Below are 10,440 nucleotides of genomic sequence, written 5' to 3'. Positions count from 1 at the left end.
TAAAAGCAACAGACAGAATTCTCCAGTTTCAGCATCAGTCATGTTGGACCACAATGAAGCTCATTCATATTCACCATGAATCCTTTTAAGCCAGCGAATAAAATGTCGACATAGTCAAATGCAGAGAATGCACACAGAGATCTAATTAGAGGTGCTTTGGAGCCACTGCTGCTCATTTTTATGAATATTTGACAGTAGAGCAGAAGTTAATTTCTGACTCCAGTGTGTATGCACTGTGAGACCATTTAGTCTCTGTCAAGAAATGTCAATATGAAGAGACTCTTTGACAGCTGACTGATGACTGGAGGATGAGTGTTGCTAAGTAACCGAAAACCTGACAGACTAAGAGATCAAGCTTCAGACCGAACAGTTGGAGTGTGTAGGATGGGCATACATGCTGTAGTAAGTGTGCATGTTGTGATCTGTGTGTGTGTGTGTGTGTGTGTGTGTGTGTGTGTGTGTGTGTGTGTGCGTGTGTAAATCTGCAAGGGAGAATTAAAATGTCTGAGGCAGGGTCACTGGGTTCATCCTGTTTAGAGAGTGAAAGCAAACTGAAGCAGATGGTTATTTTCTTAATATTTTTTAGACATGACAATATAAAACACAATATGATGCTGTATAAAAATAATATGTGCACTGCACCCACAAGATGATGTAAGTATCTTTACAAAAACAAAAAATACACATATAAAAGTACGAAGAATAATCCAATAACTGTCTAGGGCTTCTTGTTTACACATCAAGGAACAACATCATGACTCACTTGCATGCACGTCTCCAGCCACCTGGCAAAATGAAGTCCAATATTCAATGTCTTCAAGCTATCTTTTTAGCCTACATCATCTCCAGAGGGATGTTTGAATCCAGCGAAATGTTCCATTTTGTTCACCAGCCAGGCACTTAGTGTTCCTTTGTCTTGTTTTTCAGTCAGCCCTTCTACTCAAACTAGACTTCCTGTTGTTTCTAAGTCACTAAACAGCTCCTCTCTAAAGCCCGAGTTATGCTGCAGTGGGAAATCTACGACTTAGCCTCAACATATAGCCTTAATAAGTTCTAAATAATAATCACAAGAATACACAACTGTCAGCAGATTCCAAGATTGCAATGATAGTAAAGAAACTAAGCTACTAAAGAAACAGATTTCAGCACATATATGGTGCAGTAATCCTAAAAGATGCTGAAAAACCACGTCTGTCTGCATGTTTGGTAATGGCATGTACGAAGCTTTGGTATCTCTGGGTCTGAAGATATCTTGTTACCAGTAGACTGTTTGTAAAGAATGACCAGCACCAAAGAAGATTAATAGAGGGCTGTTGTTTTGGGATGCATCCAATTAAGCACTTTCACTGTTGCTTTCTTAGTGTTTCCAAACCAGATGTGATGAGCCAGGCCTGGATCTGACTGAGAAAATGAGAAACGCTGCATGTACAGTAGCGACATATCAGTCTTGTTTTATCTTTCTTCTTCTTTAACTCTAGTCAGGCTCATATTTACAAAAAAAAAGGAAAATTTTTTTCAAAAAGACTTGTGACTTCACTTGTTCACGTGTCAAGTGTTTACTGAGTTCAACTGAACTTCTTGCAACCTGCTGGTTATTGGAAACAAAACTTTGCTCATCTTTCAAATATGTTATGCAGTTGTTAGCTTGTGTTAGCATGTATCTTTCCAAGTTGCTAGGAGACACTTTAAGTCAGTTGTTCACAGCAATGGGTAGCTGTGGGTGGTTTAGGAACAGTTTGCTCATTGCAGAAAGGTTCACACAATAATACTAAAGTAGATTTGTAAATGAAGAATTGTTACCTGCATGCTGACAGAGACTGAGATCATTTCAAGTATGTAAAAGAAGCATTTTCTTTTTTCTATCAGAAGATAATGCAGATAAGTTTTCCACTGTTTGGTTAGTAACATAGCATAATGTTCCATGTCAATCAGTTATTCTTCTGGTAGTGGTTTTATGTTGTTTGTGCTATGTTGTTTTAGTAGGAAAAAATGTTTGAAAAAATCAATTTATTTTCACAGATGCTTTAATTTGGTTGTCTGGGATCATTTTTTTATTTCATTTTACAAACAAAGAATGCCTTTGCTTTGATTTTTAAAAGTTAATATCGATACACACAGTCGATCTCCCAAGGCGCTGCAAAAAGTCACGAATTTCATGATGAACAATACGTTTATGTTCATCATTTCATTCACTGCAGCATTTCTCCCTCTCTTTCTAACAAGACCATAAAGCGCAGCAGGCATTTTGTGTTGTGATTAATGAGCTGTAATCAATCCCTCTGCAGGTTTCTGAGCAACACCTAATGTAACAACCCCTTTAGGCTATAATTTTACCTCAACTAACGGGCCTTGGGAGGATGGTATAATTAAGAAACGGTGGGTAATGGAGACCAGTTTTCAGTGCACAGTTGTGTAAACCAGAACTAGCCTAATGTTCCCGAGAAGAGACATGGAGGCAGAAGAGTTACAAAAAGCAGAAGCACAAAAAGAAATACATGAAAAACTATTTTTACGTGCCCTTGTTGTCTTAAAATGCTCTTTATGGATATTTTGGGACTTATTTGATACATTAACTAAACAGATAAAATTTTAAAAAGTCTCAAATACAAAGAGGAAAAGATCCCAGGAGTTTACTTTTGCCTATTGTATGTACTGAAAGAGAAACCCTAGAGCATTTCTCATTTTTATGTTAATATTATGTGCCATTTCCAATTGTATAATGTCCTGTGTGAAGAGCCCGTTTTGTGACATGGTACAAAAATAAAAAAGCCTTTGGTTTGTTCTGTCATTACTCATCATCGCACCAGTCAATGTGAGATGTAATTAACAGACTACATCGAGGAGTCACGACCATCTGTAACATCGGGACACATTTAGATGGGGCTGGAGTATTTCAGGAGCGCCGCAAACAAAGACCCGAATGACTCAAGTCACCCTGAGGAGATCAGGTTTTTGACTCATTGTTTAAGACTCTAGAATTTTACTCATCGGCTAAAATTGGAAAGAGTGGCTGGAATTAATTGTAAGACTTTGCTTTTTCTTATTTTGAAACTTTAAAAATTCATTGTAAAATGTCTACTTTTCTGCTTAGGGTCGATGCCTGCTATATTTTTCTGTCGTTTTCTTTAGTGGTAGATGACAAATGTTGGAGAGCTTATCTGTCGCACCTCAATTAAAGCTGAATTAATGATGTTTGGATGGTTCAAAGGCATTAAATACATCAATAAGCTGTCAGAAAATTATAGAGAGAATATTTAGGAAAACAAAAATTTCCACACACATGATACAGAACGTCAGGATCCATTTGATGTTGTGTTTTTGTCACATGTGCCTAAAGTTCAGTGGGAGATAGCTGGGTTTGGGTTGTTGTTAGCCGAGAGGAGGAAGCACACTTCTTGCTACTTGTCTTTATTTCTTTGCAAACTGTAATCCAAGTACCAATCTCACTCTCAATAATTATATAAGTAGTGCATACAGTACATACGCATGTTACTGTATTACTCTGTCTCTTCATTCTGTTGGTTAACTTATACTGAATCACACAGAGACAAGAAAATAGGGATAGTAAGATGGTGTTATAGAAGTAAATTGGAGACTGATTTCATAAAAAATTAGGGCATTTCTGCAATAGGTCCTGCTATGCAATACAAATATCATTTGAGTCTTTTGTCAAGGGTTTGCCAGGCAAATATATAGGCAATATAGGCATATATATTGTGTAACCATTTATTCAGATTAGGTGGTTGTGAGGCTTTCACATAAATGTGAAAAATTAGGAATTTTAGGAATTTTCGGTAGGTGGTTACTGTGCAACATAGTCTCAGTTTCTTTTCAAAATAAGAGAGAACAAAGTGACACTAACCAATGTGTGACACTCTAGATGGCTTTCCTTTGAAAAGAATCTATGGAAATTCTACAAAGATGTGCCCACCCTACAGTCCCTGTGGTCGAGTGGTGTTTAGGGGAATAGGTTGATGCTTGACTCATGAGGAATGTTAACTGGTTGGCTTTACTCACAAGGAGTGAATCACAGGCACAGTAGGAACAGAGCCATTAGGTAATTAAAAAATATAAGGAAAACACGTATAAGCTTTAAAAAAAATTTTTATTCATTTACATTTTTCTTGATGCTTCTCATAATTATAACATAAATATCAAAGTGCGGTCCTGTCCAGTCAGTTAGACAGCTTCTTCAGAGTGCTTGGTGACACCGCTGAACGTTCTGCTGCAGTTACACATTACTATTTTTCTTCAAATATTTAAGCTCTTTTGTAAACACTCAATTAAGGCTAAACAGAGCAGCCAAGTACAGGTCTTGCCATTCTGTGGCATGGTATTTGATGGCATGGCATCACAACAGTGTCTCGCTCTCCATGAAGCAGTTGAGCAGACAGCAGCAAAAGATACAAGTGGATATTGTAGGTCAATATTGAGCCCATTTCAAAGATAAACAGTAAAAGTGAAGTTTAGATCCACTGAAAACCAAAAATATTCATGTATAAATGGTAAATGTATATTATTAAGTGCAGAAAAAAACACACTAAGTACTGGTTGTGACATTTTTTTTCTTATGTGGAATCATTTAAAGCTAAATAAATGTCAAATACTGAATTATTTAATCAATTTTTAGCAAAAATAAGACAGCAAAAATAAATACAAATAGTAAAGCTTTCTAGATGCATTTGATGTATGTCAAGAAATGAACAACTCCTATCTCAGCATTTAAAACAACAATTCAGCCACATAATGTGAGAGTTTCAGCAACTTAGCACTGTCATTTTCTATGTTATGAACCATGATAATAGATAGGCAGGACCATAAAAACAAATTTCCCAAATCCAGAAAAACACAGACGTTCAAAATGCTCCAAGCCACTGCTGATTGGTCAGATGCAATTATGTCTCTCTGTGATCTATGCTGATTGGTTGGGAAAAGTTCACGGTTGGTTTTACAACCTGACAGAGATGCATGGTGAGGCCAGTGTTGATGTCCATTGAAGGTACCATTTATGGTTCCTTAAGAGAAAAACTCTAAACCCTGGGGCCAAGGGGGAAACTAAGATATACCTATGAATGGGTATAAAAAGGAGTTGAGTGTAAATCCAAAACAGTGAACTGACATATGGTGGAAATAATAATGATTACATATCAGAAGAACAGCAGACATTGTGGTTATTGTCTGCAAGCCATTTTCTGCACACCTCAATTATCTGTAATAACTTCTGCGTGTACAGGAAAATAACTATGGTAGACACATTATTTCAAAGTTGAACCACAATTCGATAAGTTAAATAAACTCTTTCCCTGCTAAATAAGTTTGACTGATCTGTGGCTTTGTTTGGTTACTGTAGCCTTTAATTTCCAGCCTGTTTCTTACCTGGTTTAATAATGTCACTTTGTTCTAGTAGCGTTGCAATCACGAAGCGTTATTATTACCTCCATGATTGAAAGCTAAAAGGAAAAAGTATGAAACTGAACCAGTTGCCTCAACAAGAATATAAATTATCATCTGTCTGAGCGACTTTTACACATTCTTATGTCAAAGCAACACATTCTTATGTCTTGTCCATCTGTGTGAACCTTAATTGAAACTATTTAAAAGAGCATAATAATTACTATTATTGATGGATTTTCTGTAGTAGCAGTTGTAATAGCTGAGCTTTTAGTATTATTATTTAATCATAGGAAAGAGCCCAGCAGAAAGCATTAAATGGTCATGGTTTAACAAGGGAGGGCAGAGTTGTCTGTCTGCTGGCTGCTTTGTGGCATTTGTCATTACCGCTCTGATCTGGATGCCTATGTGTTTATAATAGGGTTGGATGCCCCGAGCTGTCGGCCTGCACTTAGCGCGGTTGGCGATTAGAGCTCAGCCTTTAATTTCTGCTACAGAGGCAGTGTCATCATGGGGAAGGGTGAGGAAATGAAAAACAGAGGGCAGGGATGACTACAGGACAGATGCTAAACCAGGAAGATAATGACAATGTGGAGGAGACGCTTCTTTAAAGCTGTGTTTACAAGGAGGAGGAAGTGCAGGTAGGCAGTGAGTGATGAGAGAAGGCAGGTGAGCTGGCAACATGACAAATGGGAAAAGATATAAGCTGGAGGACAACGCAGACTGAAAGAAACAAACAGAATCTGTGTTACATGTTGTAGTCTAAGGAGCTTGGAAAGAAAAGCGTCTGGACTTCTTTGAGTTGCTTGAAGACGTTTCACCTCTCATCCGAGAAGCTTCTTCAGTTCTAAGGTCAAATGGTGGAGAGTCCCAGATTTAAACCCCGTGGGAGTTTCCCCCCAAAGAGGGAAAAGGACCCCCTGATGATCCTCTACCTAATCACATGAGCCAAGGTGTGAAAGCGGGTGTGGGTCACAACCAGCCAGGGTTTAGGGTCTTTGGGGGGAAACTCCCACTGGGTTTAAATCAGGGACCTTGACATAAGTTCCAATTTAGTGACAAAAATAAAGGATATAACCTCGAAAGGATCCAAAATTATGAGTTTGTGCAGCTTGCTCTCAGTGATTAACAAAGATCAGAGAACACTGAACATACTGCCATTAAAATCCAAAAAAACACACTTTAAACTGTGGTGAGTAAAGCTTTTAAAACAGCAGAAAAGAAAGTTTGGGAGGGTGAAAACAACAGAATATAAGATCTGAATAAAAGGGGTGCTGTGACTCTGCATTTTCATTGTTTCCCTTTCTACTGAATCATCCCTCTCAATAAGCACATTCACACACAGTGACACAAAAGTCCCTCGATATCCCCTCTCTCTGTGTCTCTGTGTCTCTCTCTGTCTCTGTTTCTCTCTGTCTCTGTCTGTTGTCTCTTCTTTCCATCCTTTCTCCATCTGAGTTTTGCTCTTTTTCCCCCTTTTTATCATCCAGTTCAGGTTTATTCAATTATATTTCTTGCATCTTTCTCCTCCTTCCTTTCTTCATTCCTTCTTTTCACAGCAGCTGAACCCTCAGTTGTTTTATTTGGAGAAGCTTCCTTTCTGGGCTTTGGTCTCCCCTCAAATAAACAAGCCAGTCTTGTGATGGGAAGCAAGAACTTCCCTATTTTAGTTGTTCTGGGAAAAACACACATGCAAACAAAATCAGAAACACACACACACACATGGGCACATAAATGCCCAGTTTCACACACGCATGCTGTACATTGCATGCATTTTTTTCTGTTAAATTGCAGCTTAACCCAAACCTCAGATTAGTGTTCTTGTGTGTGAGCCTTTTGTTTTTGATCTGGGTCCTGCCTGTCTGATGGCATGTGGAAGTGGCCGCTCTATCAGACAGGCAGGACGCCTGTCTGATAGAGCGGCCACTTCCACATCCTGGGGTGCAACCACATTGAATACACCAATGCTGTTTGTCCATTTTAAGTCCAAAAGCCAAACCTAGTACAGGAAACTGTTCCAAATATGCAAGAAATTCAGATTTCGTTTTTATTCCATTTCAGTCAAACACACACAAACTCACAAACTGTGGACTAGTCATCCATGAATGTAATACCATGTCGCTATTGAATAACAACAATAATAATTACAAATTCTGCATTTAATAGTTAAATCTGTGGTAAGAAAAAACTGTTACAATTATCATTATTATTATAATACCTACTGGTGATGTCATAGTGGCTGTGGAGCCAAAAAAACAAAAACAAATACTGAGCAGGCATTCAGCAGACTTGATTTTGTTTTGTGTTATAGTATAGATTAAAGTTCCATATTCGCCTCATGTACAAGCATGTACTGGAAAGATTCAATCTGAATATGCGCACACTGCAAAAATATCTCCCACAAGGTTCTGCGCTGAAACTGGATGTAATGGACTGTACATTTGTATGCTGATGATATTATTATGTTCAGTCTGCTGTTAAACTCAACAGTACTACTCTGAGTTATAATTTAACAACCAGAAATTGTTTCTCAATCCAGATAAAAGTAAACAGATCCCCCTCTTTTTAAAAAAAATATTTGTTAATGCAACTACTTATTTAGCAACCGAGTCCATCCAGGCAGGTTGACATGGTAAAGACGTCCTGCTGAAATTTAAACTGAGCATCAAAATGAGGAAGAAAGTTGATTTACAGTAACTCTGAACATTGCCGATGGGCTTCTCTGTCATGGTCCCCCTGTCTGCCCGGCCAGCTCCACAAGGCCACATGTGTTTTGTGTACATTCTCCTCTCTCCTCCCCGCCAGGGCGGAGCTCACTGCAGGCTCCCGCCCTTGGCACACACACCTGCATCTCGTCAGGCTCTAATTATGGGTTGGACTCTTAAGGCCGGGGCGCAGACAGCCTCACCGCTGGATGATTGTGCTAGACACGTCAGTAAACCTCAGCCTGGTATCCTTAAGCGTTGTGGACCTGCTGTAATCTCTGTGTAACCCTCTTCTCTTCTGTGCACAGTTTCCCCGAACCCGTGACCAACCTGTTGTTTGAACCGTTGTAAAGAAGAAGAGCTAGCGTGTATGTGACTCCTATCCCGGACTTCCCTTTCGGACCCAGGACCCTCGCTCCCCTCACTGTATATATCTGCACCTGGTGACTGTGTAAATAAACGTTGTTTTCCCCTGAACTGTGCTCTGCGCCTGAGTCCTACCACACCGCATGACATTCTCGTAGTATTTAAAAAACTGCTGATCTGCTGGGATTTTCACACGCAACCGTCTCTGGGGTTTACAGAGAATTGTTCAAAAAGGAGAAAATATTCAGTTAGCAGCAGTTCGCTGGGTGAAAATGTCAGAGGTCAGAGCAAAACGGCCAAACTGCTACAAGCTGATAGGAAGCCAACAGTAACTCAAATGAGCAGGCATTTCAACCAAAGTATGCTGAAGAGCATCGCTCAATATACATCATGTCAAAGCCTATGGACATGGACTAGGAAAAGGCAAAGACCGCCCTGGGTACTATTTATATCAGCTGAGAACAAGAAACTGAGTTTCGCTAAAATGAAACAACAGAAGACTGCAAAAATGGCCTGAGGAGTCTCGAAATCTGCTCCAACATTTGAATTATAGGATATTGAGTGTAGTCTATATGAAAGCATAGATCCATCCTGCTTTGTATCAATAGTCCAGGTGGTGTAATAATGTGGGGGGATATCAGCAGGCTTTGGGCCCTTTACTACCAACTGAGCATCATTTGAACACCACAGTCCACCTGAGTTTGTCCATCCCTTTAAGACTTAAAGGGATGGACAAACTCATCTTGTACCATCTTCTTCCTGCTTCCTGCAGGATAACACACCATGTCACGAAGCTCAAATCATCTCACACTGGTTTCTTGAACATTATAATGAGTTCTTTGTACTCAAGTGGCCTCCACAATAATTAATTCTTAATCTAAGAAAAGAGACCCTTTGGGGTGTAGTGGAAAATGAGATTCTCATCATGGATGTGCAGCCGCCACATCTGCAGCAACTGTGCAATGCAATCATGTCAATGTGGACTAGAATCTATGAGAAATGATTACAGCACTTTGTTGAATCTATGGAGAATTAAATATAAAGGAGATCCAATGCAATACTAGGAAGGGGATCCTAATAGCTGGCTGGTGAGTGTATGCTTTTTATGAATCCAGAAATAGTGATTATGATAATCTTATCATCTCTACCGAGAATGACTGAATCACTCTGCAGACTGTTTTCACCAATCTTGTTAAAGTCTAGTTTTACTCACTGTGCACCTGCAGCCTGGAGTAATGGGCAGATAAGTTAAAAGCTTGCCTCTTTTTATTTCCTTGCATAAATATAAATTGCATTTTAATTCTATTTTATTTCATTCTGAGCTCCGTAGTCGATACATGTATCTTAAAACTTTAGCTTTTTAAATATTCTTCACTGATATCTAACCAGCTTATTTTTACACCTACATCTTCTTTTCTTCAGCTGTGTTGTAAGTGAGAACTCATCCTTTAGGGATATAAGGCTGAACCAGAGTTTTATTTTTTGTACTTTTAATGAACACTGAGAGATTTTTACCAGATATCTGAGGGGTAAAGGACAGGCTAATGGATCAATTCTCCTTTGTCAGGGGTTTTCCTTTTTTCACTGTAATAGCACTGTTATTTTAATACTTCAGTTTTTTTTTCTTTACTTCAAACTCTCTGTGAAAGGATTTTGTTACCATGGCAAGCCCAAACAAGTGAGTTTGTGCTAACACTAATGTTTTTCATATATGTGGTGCATCCTTAGAGAAAAAAATAAATCTCCTATATGCTACAGAGTTGACGCGTCCTTTAGAGATATTTCTAAGAATAAATGAGATGAGCTTTGGGTGCCTAGAAAAGCGCTATATAAATCTAATCCATTATTATTATAGAATTCTTGACATGGCAATGATTGAAAGGTTAACTCTTTATTGTTCCGCTACAGGAAGTTGGGGAGCTCATGTTGAGAATGCTTCCATAAATCCCAGTGCGCTAATCAACATATGGCCTCCAAG

This window comes from Haplochromis burtoni, unplaced genomic scaffold (assembly GCF_018398535.1).
Source record: "Haplochromis burtoni strain Fernald_Lab_line unplaced genomic scaffold, NCSU_Asbu1 Contig_200, whole genome shotgun sequence".
In the NCBI taxonomy this organism is placed as follows: domain Eukaryota; kingdom Metazoa; phylum Chordata; class Actinopteri; order Cichliformes; family Cichlidae; genus Haplochromis; species Haplochromis burtoni.
Note: the sequence above shows the minus strand (reverse complement) of the source record.